Here is a 16,636-nt window from a genome sequence, read left to right as displayed (position 1 = left end):
TAAATTATTATGATTTGACCATTGAGGACTTACATGCTATTATTGATGATCTCACTTTAAACACATCAAAACTGCTTGATAAGTACAATGAATGCAGATCTGAAAGAGATGTGTTAAGAGCTGAAAATGATTTTTTAAAAGAAAAAGTGAAGGAAAATGAATGTGCTTTGGACATTGTTGAAGAAAACAGATTTCTAAAATCCAAACTTGAAAAATTAAAAGGAAAGCACATTGTGGATCCTTCTCATGAGTTAATTGCTGAAAATGAAAGATTAAATGATATGATTAAAAGGCTGAAAGGTGACTTAGCAAAATTTGCTCAAGGTTCTAGTAACTTGGACAAATTACTTGCAAGTCAAAGACCTTTGTTTGAAAAATCTGGTTTAGGTTACATAGCCAAGGAAGATGCAGTTTCAAATGTTTCCTCTATAAAATTTGTAGCTTCTTCATCAAATACAAAATCCATACCAAACAAATCTGGCATTGGATATGTTCCAACCTTTGAAGAAAAATTTGATGAAGTATACAATAGTGAAACTGAGCCTTCACCAAGAACCGAACTTAGTTCAAATAGGCCAGGTTTGGGGTACATTTCGAAAAATGAGGCTGCTTTCAAGAAACCACCATTTTACAACAAAATCTCATATTCGAAAAGCCCAAAAGCTCAAAAGAATTCTGGTGAAAATGTTTTTATTAAGAGGAACAATTTTAATAAAAATCAATTTGTCAAAAGAAATGCACCTCTTCCAAAAACCAAAAAATTTCAAACTTTTAATCATTTCCAGCAAAGCAACTCACCTAAATTTCAGCGACACACATCAGAAAATCATTGTGTAAATTGCAAAAAAATTTGGTCACTCATATGCACAATGTTTCATTGAAAAGAGAGTTGTGGGAAACAAAGTTTACAATGTTGTTTGTGATTTTAATGCACTTGGGCAACCAAGATGGATTAACTTTAAAGAATCCAAATTAATTTGGATACCTAAGGCTACTTGAAACTCTTCATGCAGATTTGCCTAGCATCCAAGAACAAAAAGGACATGTGGTACATGGATAGTGGATGTTCAAGGCACATGACTAGAAGGTCAACATACTTCATCAAACTAAATAAGTATGATGGAGGTTTTGTGACCTTTGGAGATAATGGTAAAGGTAAAATCATTGCTGTTGGAAAAGTAGGTAATGAGCAATCTACTTTCATTGACGATGTACTTTTGGTATGTGGTTTGAAGCACAATCTTTTGAGTATAAGTCAGCTGTGTGATTTAGGATATTGAGTGATTTTTAAAAGATATGAATGTTGTGTTATTAATGAAAAGACAAATGAAGTGATGTTTGTTGCCAAGCGTTTTAATAATATGTAGGGACTTACCCTTGATGAACTAAAGAATCAAAATGTAGCTTGTCTTCACTCTAAAGAATCTGAAAAGTGGTTATGGCACAAGTGATTGGGCCATGCAAGTATGTTTCAAATAAACAAACTTGTAAAGAAAGAATTAGTAAGAGGCCTTCCTTTGATAAAGTTTGACAAAGACATCACTTGTGATGCTTGCCAAATGGGAAAACAAACAAAAAGTTCTTTTAAACCAAAGGAAGACATCTCTACTAAAAGACCACTTGAGTTGCTACACATTGATTTATTTGGTCCAACAAAAACTCAAAGCCTAGGTGTAGATGACTATACTAGGTTTGGTTGGGTTTTATTTCTTGCACACAAAAATGAAGCCTTTTCGGCCTTTGAACCTTTTTGCAAGAAAATTCAAAATGAAAAGGATTTAAAAATCTCTTCTATAAGAAGTGATCATGGAACTAAATTTGAAAATAATTTATTTGAATCCTTTTGTGAGGAATTTGGAATATCTCACAACTTCTCTTGTCCAAAAACACCTCAACAAAATAGTGTTGTAGAAAGAAGAAATAGAAGCATACAAGAGATGACAAGAGCTATGCTTTGTGAGAGTAATGTTCCAAAATTCCTTTGGGCTGAAGCGGTTAACACGGCTTGCCACATTTTGAATAGAACAATCATAAGGAAATTTTTGAAGAAAACCCCCCTATGAACTTTGGAAAGGCTACCCACCAAACTTAGACTACTTGCACATCTTTCGATGTAAATGTCTTGTTTTAAATAACAAGGATAATTTGGGAAATTTTGATCCAAAGGCGTATGAGTGTGTGTTTGTAGGATATTCCACAACTAGTAAAGCATATAGGGTTTATCATCAAGATGCTAGGATTATTGAGGAGTCCATACATGTTACATTTTGTGATACTAACTTGGTGCAAAGCATTTTAGAAGATTGTGATGCAGGAAATCAAGCTCAAAAGGAAGATGAAACTACTCAGAATCATGACAAAGAAAATTCTGATCAAGCTGAACCAGAAACTGCAACTGCTGAAAATTCAAGAGACAATTCCATTTTGTCTCATGAATCTGAAGGAAATCCTGAAGCCAGCAGCACCCAGAATCTCTTGGTATCTGAATCTGCCTCCAAATCCACCAGACCTCGTGAATGGAGATTCTTGAAGAATTATCCTGAGAAATTTGTCATTGGGGATGTTTCTCATGGAGTGCAAACACGGTCTTTCACTAGAAAGGCAAATGAAGGATCAAACATTGCCCTAACCCCTCTTGGGTTAAAGCTATGGAGGATGAGCTTCTTGAGTTTGAAAAGAACCAAGTGTGGACTTTGGTTCCAAGGCCAAGTGGAAAGAAAGTAACCGGCACCAAGTGGATATTTCGGAACAAGTTGGGAGAAGATGGTAGTATTGCAAGAAACAAGGCAAGGCTAGTAGCTCAAGGATATGACCAAGAAGAAGGAATAGACTTTGATGAATCCTTTGCCCCTGTTGCCCGAATGGAAGCCATAAGACTTCTCTTAGCTTATGTTGTATTTTGTGGTTTTAAATTATATCAAATGGATGTAAAATGTGCATTTTTGAATGGTGTGATAGATAGAGAAGTGTATGTGGAGCAGCCTCCTGGTTTTGAAAATAAAGAGCATTCTAATCATGTTTTCAAATTATCTAAAGTTCTCTATGGTTTAAGACAAGCTCCTAGAGCTTGGTATTAGAGACTTAGCTCTTTTCTTTTGAAAAATGATTTTCAAAGAGACACAACTGACACAGCTCTATTTATTAAGAATTCTAATGATTCTTTTATTCTAGTCCAAATATATGTTGATGACATTATTTTTGGATCAGCCAATGAATCCCTCTATTCTTATTTTGGAAAACTCATGACAAGTGAATTTGACATGAGTATGATGGGTGAACTTAATTTTTTCCTTGGACTGCAAATTAAACAAACTGAAAAAGGTATTTTCATTCATCAAGAGAAGTATGCCAAGGAATTAGTTAAGAAATTTGGTATGAAAAATGCCAAACCTATGAAAATTCCCATGCATCCTAGTTCAAAATTAGATAAGGGAGAAACTGAGAAAGATGTTGATGAGACTAGGTATAGAGGAATGATTGGTTCTCTTATGTACTTAACTTCCTCTATACCCGATATTGTGCAAAGTGTTGGATTGTGTTCTAGGTTCCAATCCAAACCAAAAGAGTCACATCTTTTTGCAGTTAAAAGGATCATTAGATATGTTCATGGCACCTCCAATTTTGGTCTTTGGTATCTAAGATTGATGATTTTTCTGCAGTTGGTTATTGTGATGTAGATTTTGCTGGTGATAGAGTTGATAGAAGGAGCACTTCAGGCTTATGTTGCTTCCTTGGAAAGTCCTTGAATGTTTGGTCAAGTAAGAAATAGCCAACAGTGACTCTATCCACTGCTGAGGCTGAGTATATAGCTGCTTCTTCATGTTGTTCTCAGCTTTTATGGTTAAAAACACAGCTTACCGGTTACAAATTAAATGCCGAAAATATTCCCTTGATGTGTGATAATATGAGTGCCATTAATATTTCTAAAAATCCAGTTTTGCACTCTAGGACTCAACATATTGAAGTGAAGTTTCACTCAATAAGAGAGCATGTCTAAAAGGGGGATATTAGCATTCAATTTGTTAAATAGGAGGAGCAATTGGCAGATATTTTCACAAAACCACTTGCTGAGGACAGATTCTACATGCTTAGGACTAGTCTAGAAATTTTGAGTTATGATTCTGTGTTTGAAAATTGCTGATGTATTTGCTGGAGCTTTTTGTCTCATAAATAGGTATGAGACAATTCTGGGCAGAAGAAGAGCGTTCCCCTTAATCAGCGTGATCTGGGCTTATTTCAAGTAAAAAATGATTTGGGCCAACCTCAAAAATCAGATCTAGAGTGGTCCAATGTGTTTCCTTAAATCCAACCAACTCCGGGCCCATATATGAATGTTACAATTTTTGTTTGGTTGTTATTTTGTGATGGGCTGTGTGTTTAATTTTTTTTGAAAGGATTTTCATTTAATGTTTTTGATCCAAAAAGATTTTCAGTTTGATTTTTTCTCAAAATTTAAAATTAATTTCCCATTTTATTTTAAAATCAAATAAAATCTTTCTTTAATGAGGTCATGTCTTTTCAAGTCAAATCAGTAGTGATGCAGTTGCATGGTTTGAGAAACTTTCTTTTGGGTACGATTACCAACACTCCCTCTCTTCCCTCCATAACTTCTCCTCAAACTCTTCAGTTTCTTCCCACTCTCTTTACTGCTTCTCTTCCCAAAAAAGCCTAAATATTACCAAAGAAGGAAGAAAACCATTGCAAAAAGGCCTCCTCGTGAGAAAATCCTCAAGCATTCCTCCAAGCCATCAACTTGCTCCCAAGACCAAACCTTCACACCTTCTCCTTCTCCTCCTACCTCTCCTCCTCGTTATGACCCCATGGCTCGTACCAAAAACACTTCCAGATTTCCTGCCTCTGCCAAGCCGACGCCGCCACCAAAGGCAACTCCTTCCAAGCCAGACTCCTCAAAACCTGGTTCTTCAAAGCCTAGCTCCTCCAAAGGCAAACGTCCGGCGGCTGAGGAACCTGTTTCCGAACCAACACAACCAAAATTCAGGTCGGTTCCTGTGCGCTCTCAACGAGGTAAAACTCGAGTCCCTCTCAAAAATGTTGAAGAACCATACATTGGACCTTTTGATCACAAAGCTCATTTTTTGACCTCTCATTCAAACTATAACCCCTATAGATTCAAATCTGCCATGAATAATGACGTTTATGAGGGAGTTATCCAGTATCGTATCCTGTGTCCATCTTTTCTCACTGATTTTCCATCTTTGAAAAGAAAAGGTTTTCCATTTGTTGATAACTTGATTTTTCTGGACTGGAATCATCTTTTTGACATCAAAAAACCTGTTTATCCCTTATTAGTCAAAGAATTTTATGCCAACATGACCTATCATGAAGGCACTGCTCACTCATATGTAAAGGGTCGAGATATAGTTTTAAACAATGAAACTATCAGTGATGCTTTGAAGTATACTGATGTTGGGCCTTGTGGTTACACTTCAGTTAAGTGGGATGAAGGTGTTGGAATTTCTTACAATGATGCATTGGCTCACATCTGTGAACATGTTTCTTTAATTGATGGCATTACACCCACTCACAAAGCCCTAGGGTATGAGCGTGCTCAGTTGCACCAAATGATCAACCACGTTATTCTTCCTCAAAATGGCTCATATCAAAGGGTTTCCTACACTAATACTCTTGTTTTATATGCCCTTCTCACCAAAACTGAAATTTCATTTGCATACTTGATTGTTAGATATATGTTTGACTCTGTTAGGAGTGAAAAAGACAAAGCTCTTCCTTATGACATGTTTCTAACTTGCATATTTGAGTATTTTGGTGTTGACTTGACCAATGAGGAATATCAAAATAGGCATTCATACCTAAAAGGGGGTGGTTCAGTGAAACAGCCGAAAGGACCTACTCGATCGGAAAGGGTGGTCTTAGATGATGAAGATGATGACTTTGTTCCTGAGGAATCTCCTTCTCTTTCTCCTGAGGGTACATCCATCTCTATTGGGAAGAAATCTGTTTTGCTGAATGTGGTCAAAGATGTTGTTCAGGAGTTCGTTTCTCAATCAAATCACTTGATTGCTATGAGCAAAGAGCAAAGGAAGCTGGCCAGCAAGCATGAGAATTTCCTAAAGAAATCAAGGGATAGAGTGGCTGTGTTCATGACTTTCATTGATAACCTTCAAAAGGATGAAGACCCTGCCACTGATGTTGAAGAGGAAGCCGACTTGGAGGGGAATGGTTCTGATGCCTAGGATTTGTCTCATGAAAACTGCTGCTACTGATCTCCTTTTTGTCTCATGAACTCTGTTTTATTTTGCTACTTTTGAACAGTTTTATTTTGGATGACTGTAGTAACTCTAAATCCTGTTGCACCTTTGGTAGTTCAGTTTGTACTTTGCACTGTGAACTGACTCTTTTCTGCAGGATTCCAGACATTATTTTTGTTGATCATGCTTATTGTCTGCCCTTGATGACAAAAGGGGGAGTAATAGCAATAGGATGGTAAATGTGTCCTAGGAATTTTTTTGGCATTGCTACAGCTTCTAGTATTTCTTTCAGGATTTTTGTCAGATTGCTGCATTAAAAACTGCTTTCACATGTTGAATCTTTTTGCTGCTGATATTAGCTTGATATCCCTTAGGCAAGATAAATGTGTATAGTTTCTATTGTGTTCTCTTTAAGTACAATGTAAAACAGGAACAAAGAGGAAAGCATAAATCCAGGGGGAGCTACTCTTGAAAAAGAAAGGGGGAGTAACTCAAAATCAAGTGACAAAAATCAAAGGGAGTTTCTAAACCTTACTCAAATTCATTTCCTTTTGATTATTGCTTAAATCATATTTGTCATCAAGGGGGAGATTGTTGAGTTAAGAAATTAACTAAATTAATTAGTGATGACAAACATTATTTAATTGGGCAAATAAATAATTAAATGTTAATTGTTTATAATTATATGAAGCTAATTATTTATTGTTGCAATACTACAGCCCAAATGAAATGGAAAATGAAACAAGGTTGGTGGATCAATAAATAAACAAAGCCCATGAGGAAACAAAGCTAAAAAATCAAAACGGGCCATGCAAATAAAACTTGATCCAAGCCCGTGTCCATCAATTCAAGTGGATCACACCAAGCTTCTCATACAAGATTGAAGTCATCACTCTTTCTCATTGCTTCCAAAGCAACGTTCCTTTCCTCTCTGTCTTAGTCAAATCACTGAACTTAGAAAAAGTAAGAAAGAGAGCTTAGTCACTAAGCTAGTCATGAAAGAAGAAGGAAAGAGAAGGTTAAGCAAACAAGGGTAAGGTCTAATCACCCATATCAAGAAAATATCAGAAAGCTCAAGGTAATCCATTTCCTCTTGCATGCAACACACTTTTTTTTCTTCATCTTCAACTCCCTGTATCTCCATTTTGAGCTATATGGAAAAGAGAATTTTTGTTCCTCTCTGCTGTAAATCCACGGTCTCAAACAAGTCTTGAGGACCAAGTTGGTGTTCAAGGGCTCAGATCAAGTTGACCATTGAAAGACTCTTGTGGTTGCTACTTTATGGCTTTCGGTCAAGATGAGGAAGTCAGAATCAAAGTATCTATTCTAAGGTTTAATGTGGAAAAGTGAATCTGTGGGTTGGTGAAGCTCAAGGCTCAAGGTGTTGTTGATCTTGGAAGAAGAACCCAGCAACATGCAAGGAGATAAAAGAAGACTTTGTGCTCATTCAGAACCAAGGAGAGAAAACCAGAGTTTGAGAGTTGTGTTCTGTAAAGAAGTTCCTCTACTTGGATAATGATTTCTTTCAAAGAAGCATTCGGTCAATACTGAAGAAGTCAATCTGAGGTTTGCAAATCTGGTTTTGCATATAGCGAAGAGGCTATTGATGAAGTCAATCTCCTTCATGTTTTACAGATTGTGATGTACTTTTCTATGTTTATCTTTCTATAATTTCTTGTGAGAAAAGGCATTGTGAGAAAGCTCAAGTAAAAGCCATGAGTGGAAAAAGGCTGAGTGATACACTTGAGAGAAAAGCCTAGAGTTATTTTCTGATTTCTTTAGGTATGTCTATATCTTGTATCTTGTACCTGTAAGGTATCCCTTTCTTAGTTGGGTAAGCACTAAGAGTGAATAGTTAGGTATTAGCATAGCCAATGTCAAGTTAGGTTAGAACTTGAGCGTGAAAGGATTGGGTTAATCCTGTGAAATTGGTGTATGTAATACTGTTAACTATAGTGAAAATTCTTCCATAGTTGTGGAGGAGACTGGACGTAGGTTGCATAGCACAAGGCAACCGAACCAGGATACATGCTGGTGTTAGCTTTTCTCTTCTCTGCTGTATTCTGTTTTCTGATATTCATGAGACAAAAATAAATTGTCTCATAAATTTCCGCTGCTGAGTACAAACAAAATCAGAATTGAAAGTTTGCTTAAAAGGGTAATAACAGCAACCAAAAAGGAAGGCATATATTCAACCCCCCTTCTCTAAGCCTACCACAACCTTCAGTAACCCTTGAGACTGAATACTTAGAGTCGTGACCAATTGCTATTACAGAGTATGCCTATCGCTCTAAGCACCATTGTCTTGGAGAAATAGAAAGAAAAATTAGACTTCAAGGAGTTTCCCAATTAAGTGCTTGTGGTGTTCTTGTTTGAAGTTAAACTGAAGACAAAACACTTATAATCATGACTATACTCAAGGTGCAAAGCACCAAAGGAAAGAAAAGACAAAAGTTGTGTTCAAGAATCAATTAGAGTCTAAATAAAAAAATCTATAATATCATCCGAGTTCTAGTTCTGAAGGATACCAATGCTTCTAAACTTCAAAGGATAGTGAGATGCCAAACTTATTCAGGATTATAGTGTCATTAGCCCCACTCAGTGACTAGATCTGAGCTTAAATGAACACTCGAGTCTTAGGCATTTTCTCTTCTTGGTCCTATATTGCTTTGGTTGCCTGAGGACAAGCAACAGTTTAAGTTTGGTATTGTGATGCGTGAGCATCTTGTATCCTTTTTCTCTTCATTTTCTAGTTCTTTTTAGTTATAAATTATTAAATTTTATTATATTTCAGTGAAAAAACCCTCTTTGGATGCTACTTTGATTTGTTTTGGTATTTTTATGATTTCAGGTGAAATTCGGGCGAATTTGGCAGAGTTTTGTGCAAAAACAAAGAAAGAAAGAAGATGTTGTCAACCCTGACCTCCTTGCATTCTAACGAGCATAACTTGAGCTATAGAGGTCCAATTGATGCCGTTTTAATGGCGTTGGAAAGCCAATTTTTCCACGTGGTAGAACCTCCTCAGGGAATATAAGGTTTTCATGAGGCTGATCTTGAGCCGCCATCCACGCGCGGAAGGTATGTTTAAAAGAATATTTTTGGTGTAGAAAGTCTCAAATTCAGGATCTTTCCAACGATATATAATAGTCTATACTTTTCTTCTGAAATTACTGCCAAATCTAGTGCTAAACCCTAGGAGCTTTAGATACCATTTTGACTCAGAATAAAGTCTTGTCTCAACAAAAAAATGCAATTACTCAACACCTAGGAGGAATACAAGTGTCAGTAGTGAGTTCTCAAGGGAATGCCTATAGTGTGAGTAATGGGCTATTTCAAGGTGAGAGCAAGGAGTGTGGATATTCGTCTCCAGAGCAAGTACATTTCATAGATAAGCCGCATAATGATCCCTTCTCTAAGACCTATAATCCGGATAGAAGCTTTGAAAAATCATGAGCAATTGTGTTGAATTGTGAATAAGTGAAACAGTTAACCAAACTTATTTAGGTTGCAATCCTTTATCCCTGATCATAAGGTTATGGTATTTAAATTAAGCCATGATTCTTTGTTTGTTTGAGTACAAACAAGATTTTTAAGTTTGATATTGTAATGCGTGCGCATCTTTAGTATTTTTCTCTTAGAATTCTCACTAATAAACTTAGAATTATTACAAGATAGATAGTGATTTAATGATTAATTAAGCAATACTTTGAGTTAGTGTGCATTCATCAGTTACAGAAGAATTTAGAAGAGAAATGGTGAAGACTGAAGAAAAAGAGAAGCAAAAGCATAAGTAGGAACCAAAAGTTGAAGACAAGTGCAAAGAGAATTGGTGGAAGCTGTCAAACCTGACATCTTTACACTCCAAAAAGAATACCTTAAGCTATAAAGTTTCAAATGAAGTAATTCTAGTGCCATTAGAAAGCTAACTTCTAGAGCTTTCCAACAATATATAATAGTCTATAGTGAACACTGAATCTGAGGGTGCAAATCATCATTCTAAGCCAAGTACAAAAAGGAGGAAAAAAGGGACGTCACACGTATGCATGCCCTATGCATATGCATGACTCCCAGTTCACGTACAATGTGGCGAAAGTAACGTAGTACGTGAGCTGCTGGCTGCCTGACCTCTTCACCTTTAAATAAGCATAGCTTGAGATACAAAGATTCAAATAACTTCATTTTAACGGCGTTAGAAAGCTAACTTCAAGAGCTTTCCAATGATATATAATACTCTATAGTTGACATGAGTCTCACATAACTTCTCATGCAACCAAAGCACGTGAAGCCTTCAGAAGCACTCTTAGCAAGCATAAGCTAAGGGGTGTTCAATGTAGTAGTCACGCGTACGCATATCGCAGGCGTATGCTCAACAAGAGATTTTTGGAAATTCACGCGTATACATGACGCATGCATACGCGCAAGTTGGTTTTTGTGTAGTGCGTGGAATTCACCACGTACAATGCTAGGGCATATCAAAAGGCCGAATTGAAGGAACTGGCTCACGTACAACGTAGCCTAGTTTACATTGTCATGAACCCAACAAAGAATGCATTTCAAAGCCAAAACATGCCTCATGTATAACGTGGCACAAGCCATGTACTACTTGGGCTTTAATGCACCTCCCAGGATTTCAATTCAAGATCAACTCTTCTCCAATTTTTCAACCTTCTTTAATGCACCTCCCAGGATTTCAATTCAAGATCAACTCTTCTCCAATTTTTCAACCTTCTGGAAAATAATCACAAGCCCATTGATTACAAGCATTAATTGAAGATTGCAAGGAGATAAAGGTTGGAAGTTATGCTAGAGAAAATCATTAATTAGATAGATTTGATTTTATTTTAGTTTTGATTCTATTTTAATTTGAATTTGAATTTGAAATTAGGGTTAGCATTTAATGTAAAGGGAGACTCTCCAAAAGGGATCTCGCTCATCTTCTTCGGCACTTTGAAGTTTTATTTTGTTAAGGATTTTAAGGACAAATATGAGTTTCTGATTCTCCTCGGTTAATGTTAGGAGCTCTATTAGTTCTATGGATTAACGCAATAACTTTTCTACCTCTAATTTGTGCAATTGATTTCTTCTAAAGAAAATATTTTCGTTCTTCATCTAAAAGGGTTTGAATGTGTTGGGAAACAATTCTTCTCTGACCTGAATTTTTTTAATCTCTTGAAAAAGTTGATTAATTGAATTAAGCTTGAAAACCGTTTCTCATCATTCTTAAGTTTTGAAACTGGATTGATAAGTGACATAAAATCAACTGGGTTAAGTTCTTTTGAATTGTGTGGTTTAATAAATCAGTGACGTGCTTACCTTTTATCTTAATTAGGTGACTAAGGAATTAGCATTTGATTAGATTAAAGAAAAATTGAATCACCAAGAGATTGGGGTTTTAATTACTGATGATTTGCCATAAAAGAATCGTTGCATAATTAGAGTAGAAAGTGAAAAGTGTTAATCCAGATATTCTAATATCTCTGAAACCTTAACTTTCTAAATTTTACATCTTTTTCACACTCAATGTTTGCTTCTGTTTTGTTTCGTTTAATTGCTGTTTATGTTCAAAGGCTTTCAAAACCCTAATGTTCTAGTTTGACTAGATAATCGGTTGATTTTGCTTGCTTAAGCCATTAATCCTCGTGGGATTGACCCTCATCACTCACCTAAGGTATTACTTGATTCGACCTGGTGCACTTGCCGGTGTTTTGTGGATTATAAATTCCACATTAAGTTTTTGGCTCCAATGCCCAAAACATGAAGTCTTAGATGCCAAACAAAGCATCTCCAAGGGACTCCATAGTGGCGTCCAAGATGCCAACTCCTTCATCTCCATTGTGGCATCTAAGACGCCATCTTTTACTTCAAATTTTGGGCATCCCAAATACCATTTTCCCTCCTCTAAATGGGCGTTTCAAATGCCACCCACTGAAGCTCAAATTGATACATTTTTTTGGCATCTTAGACAGCACTTTCCCCTTCAAGATTGGCGCTTTCAATGCCAAGAAGATCTAATTCCATGGAGCTCAAATTGGCCACAAGCAACGCGCCTCCAACACCACCAATGTGGCATCACAATGAAGCGTCCTTCTCTAGAGACGCCTTCAAAGAATTGTTGTGAAGTAAGGCTTAAATTTGTGTCATTACACCTATGCAAAATGTCTCCAACACAGCCCTTAAGCACACTTCCTTAAGCCACGCTTTTAAGCCTAATTTTGGTGCATAAATCAAGTGTATTGCATGCTACATTGGATGCTTAATTTGATAAACTAAATGATACAATAATTTCTCATCAAGCTCACTTCATGAAGCCCACAACCATCACAACAATTGACAAGGCTCATGACTTAAATGAAGCAAGGAAGATCATTTGTGAATAGTTAGTTTAAATTTGCATTTACTTGTAATTTGAATTTCATTTTGCATTTGTAATAGGCTATAAGTAGAGGATAAGAGAGCCTCATTGGGGAACTTCTCTCCGGACTTCTCCTTCCACTTCTTTTAACTTCTTTTACTTTCCACTTCATTATTACTTCTTTCATATTTTGTAAGTCATGAGTGGCTAATTCCTTTTTCATTAGGAAAAGGAGCTCTATTGTATTTCAATGGATCAAATGTGATTTAATCTTCATCCTCAATTTATCTTTCATTTGCTTCTTTAGAGAGAGTCTTCATTCATCATTCCAATGATTCAAATCTCTTGGAAAAGAGTTTCAATCTAAATCGGTATGATCACTTGGAAAAGTGAATTCATGAAACCAAGTTTGAAGCTCTTTCTCCCAAATCTTGTAATTCTAAATTCGGGTTTGATACATGACGTTTAATCAACCAACATCTAGATTCATAAAATTGTGTGACTCTAAATCAGAGCACAAGCTTCATCTCTTCTCATGAGAGATTGAATTACCAAGGAATTGGAATTCAATCACTTATGATTGGCCAAGGGATCAATGATTGCATGATTGAAGTTGAGATGAAAACTAGTTGATCCAGAGAATTCAATATCTCTAATCCCCAATGATCTTCCCACACTATTCTCTTCTTCCTTTACTTTAAAATTTCTTTAATTTGATGATTCATTTACATTGTTCTCTTTACATTCTTGCAATTTACCATTCTTGCAATTTAAATTTCCAGCAATTTAGATTTCTGTCATTTAATTTCACATCATTTGTTGCTTCTATTTATTTCTTGCTCAAGTCATTTACCTTACATGTTTCTATTGTCAATTATTCATCATCAAATTATGAATGTCTAACCAGAATACTCAATCAATTATTGCTTGCTTAATTCCTTAATCCTCGTGGAAACGATAACCCACTCATTGTGGTATTATTTGATGCAATCCGGTGCACTTGCTAGTAGTTTCGCGGAGATTGTAAATTCCTGTATCACTGACATGCAATACTTTGAAATTTTTGCAGCCAAGAAATGTAGCCCTTTTCCAATTGCAATAAGGGATCCAGAGATTGCTAACATAGATATGATAACGAAGATCCTCAATTGTGCAACCTCTATGCTGCTAATATCTATAACACCTTGCGAGTTTATGAGGTTTGTGTTATAAATTTCATGCCACCATATGCAGCACTCTTCTGCTTTATGATCATTACTAATTACCTTTGTGTTCTCATTTGTCTGTACATTGCATACCAAAATTTCTAAAGGAATACTTGAAATGTAATCACAAAAAGATAGTGAATTGTGTATCAAAATGAACTTTGTACCTATTTTTGTACCAGCTTCTAGGAACTATGCATCTTATTGCCTCTATCACCCTTAGAAAGCTTGCTCTCAATAAGAAGAAGATAGTTATAAACTTTATAATCGACATTATGAGTCTTATAACATTGTGAGTTTCCTGGATTCTAATAATTTTGTATAACTGGAAAAATTAGCATAACTATTCTATCATATCGTATGCTTTTCTTATATATTTATTGTCTTGAACTTGTTTGTCTAATATATTTTTATTTTCCAACTTGCAAGAAGGCCAAGCCCTAACTTTATGGACACAAAGTAGCACAACATTACTCAAAGTATACGCAAGGTACTGGTTGATTGGCTTGTAGAAGTTTGCATAATTTAATTTTTCTCATATAATACAATGTTGGACTGTAAAGTGTAGCTAAAGATACTAGTATTATAGAATGTGAAAATATCATAGAGATTTTATGAGTACAATGGAGATTTTAGGCATGTAACTTAACACATTCATGAGAAAAAGAAAAGGAATGAAAAGTTTTTCTTTGTATTACATAAGCCAAATTGTGTTTTTACTCCTTCCAATATTCCTTTTTCAGGTTTCTGAGGAAAACATATTGGGACTAGACACTCTTTATCTCACTGTGTATCTCATAGATTAGTTTCTCTCCTAAAATTACATTTCGTGCATGTTAATCGCCTCATGAGTTCTTGAATTCAATGAAGATTTTTCATGACTTTGCATTCATATTCTTCAAATGAGCCATTTAATCAGGATATTGAAATTGAGTTTTTCATTTAAGTTGATGCTGTTGTGATTCCAAATTTAGCTATTGGTGAAGCATTCTTCTTATGCTAATTGACATCAATTATAACAAGTATTCTTAGTACTCTTGATTTTGCTATGTATGATTACTAATCTTATAGAACTTTTATCACTCATTTGAACGTATTTGAATATGTCAATTTGTCTTCTATTTTCTGTGATTAAAGGAAGTATATGAAGAAATTATTATAGCTGATAATAGCTGAGAACTATGATGATAATGAGGATGAAGTAACACTGAGGATTATAGCTAATATTTTTTTAGTATGGTTGAACAATACACTGAAGATTATAGTTGATTTATCAATACATTTTATTTATGTTTTGAATTGACTTGCATGTTTATAGTACTTTTTTTCTAGTTTGATAATACAATGAACTTGTTTATTTTTTTAAATACTATAAATGTTCGAATGATGAATTTTTTTTATTAAAATTATATTTCTTTTGTAAGAAATAAGGTTTATTTTGCAATGGAAAAATCTAAAAAAAAAATATATTTTACCGTACTGACGGATTTACAGACGAAAAATCCATCTGTACTCAGAGTTGTGAATGTTTTTCCAAGCTCTAATTACCGACAAAAAATCTGTCGAAAAGTTTGATGCTAGTTATTGAAAGAAAATCTGTTGGAAAATATAACGTTTTTAGCGAAATGGAAGGGATGATTACCAAAAAAAATCTGTCAGTAACAGAAAAAAATCTGTCAAGTAAATAATTTTCGATGAGACTTTTACTAATAGACAAAATTCGTCGATAACTAAAAATCCGTCTATAATAAAGATCAAATCTATTTGTAATAAGCAGTTTTCTAGTAGTGTTCAAATTCGATTCTAGGCCCTGATCAACCATGGTTCTTCACAGCTCAGGATTCCCTACAGATGGAGCTAAATGTTCGGACTGCTTCAAGGTGTTCCGAATGTGTCTCAAATATAAGAATTTTTTGTGGAAGATACTTACTTTTTTCTTATTATGCCTTCCTTCAATCCTTCTTGTACATTTCAAATACATTACCCTTTCATAGAGCCGTTTTCCGACCTTAACGACTTTTAGCCGTTACAAGTTTTTCGCATTCAATTTCTTGTTATCGGATTCTCGGATAATTAAGCCTCATTATTACGGCGGTTCTTCTGTTGAAATCATATTTGATATATGGAGCTTTTTTATTCGTGTTATTTGAGCAGTATCTAGAACAAATATAGTACTGATCTCTCAAATTAAAGCACCAATAAAGTTTAGGTTTATTAGTGTTGTTCAAGCTAGGTAAAGAGAATAATGTCTAAACCATGTAAACAAGATTTGTTAGGATGGCTTGTTGATTGTTAATCTTATACAATAATTGGCTGTATTCTGCTAATTAATTAATAAGGGTTAAAACGGGTGATCCAAAAGTTTTCTTGCAAAGGTGAAATTGATGTCAAAATTCAACAAATTTCATATTATTAACTATAACTACATGGCATAAATTCCTATTCCCATTCCTGTTAAATTTAAAAAAAAAATTGTTTAATTCATTTTTAATATATATTTTATATTTTAATATATATTTTATATTAATAATAGATTTTAGTGATTAATTTTAGTACACATTTACTATAGTTAAATTAAAGGTAAAGCTAGCATAGGATTGGATTAGGATTAGCTTTTTTGACTTTATTATATGCAACTTTTCATTAGCATGCCCAAACGGCCAAAATACAATACCTCTCATACACTTTAATTTCACGTATTGCTAATTGCTATAGTTCACTTTCTGCTAGATCATTCGGTAGATAGGATTAGGAAAGAAAAAAGCACACCAAAACCCAACTCCTCATGGCCACCATCATCATTTCCATAAAATAATATTAATATCTATCTATATCTACATATATGTAT

Source organism: Arachis hypogaea, chromosome 19 (assembly GCF_003086295.3).
Source record: "Arachis hypogaea cultivar Tifrunner chromosome 19, arahy.Tifrunner.gnm2.J5K5, whole genome shotgun sequence".
NCBI classification, from domain to species: domain Eukaryota; kingdom Viridiplantae; phylum Streptophyta; class Magnoliopsida; order Fabales; family Fabaceae; genus Arachis; species Arachis hypogaea.
Note: the sequence above shows the minus strand (reverse complement) of the source record.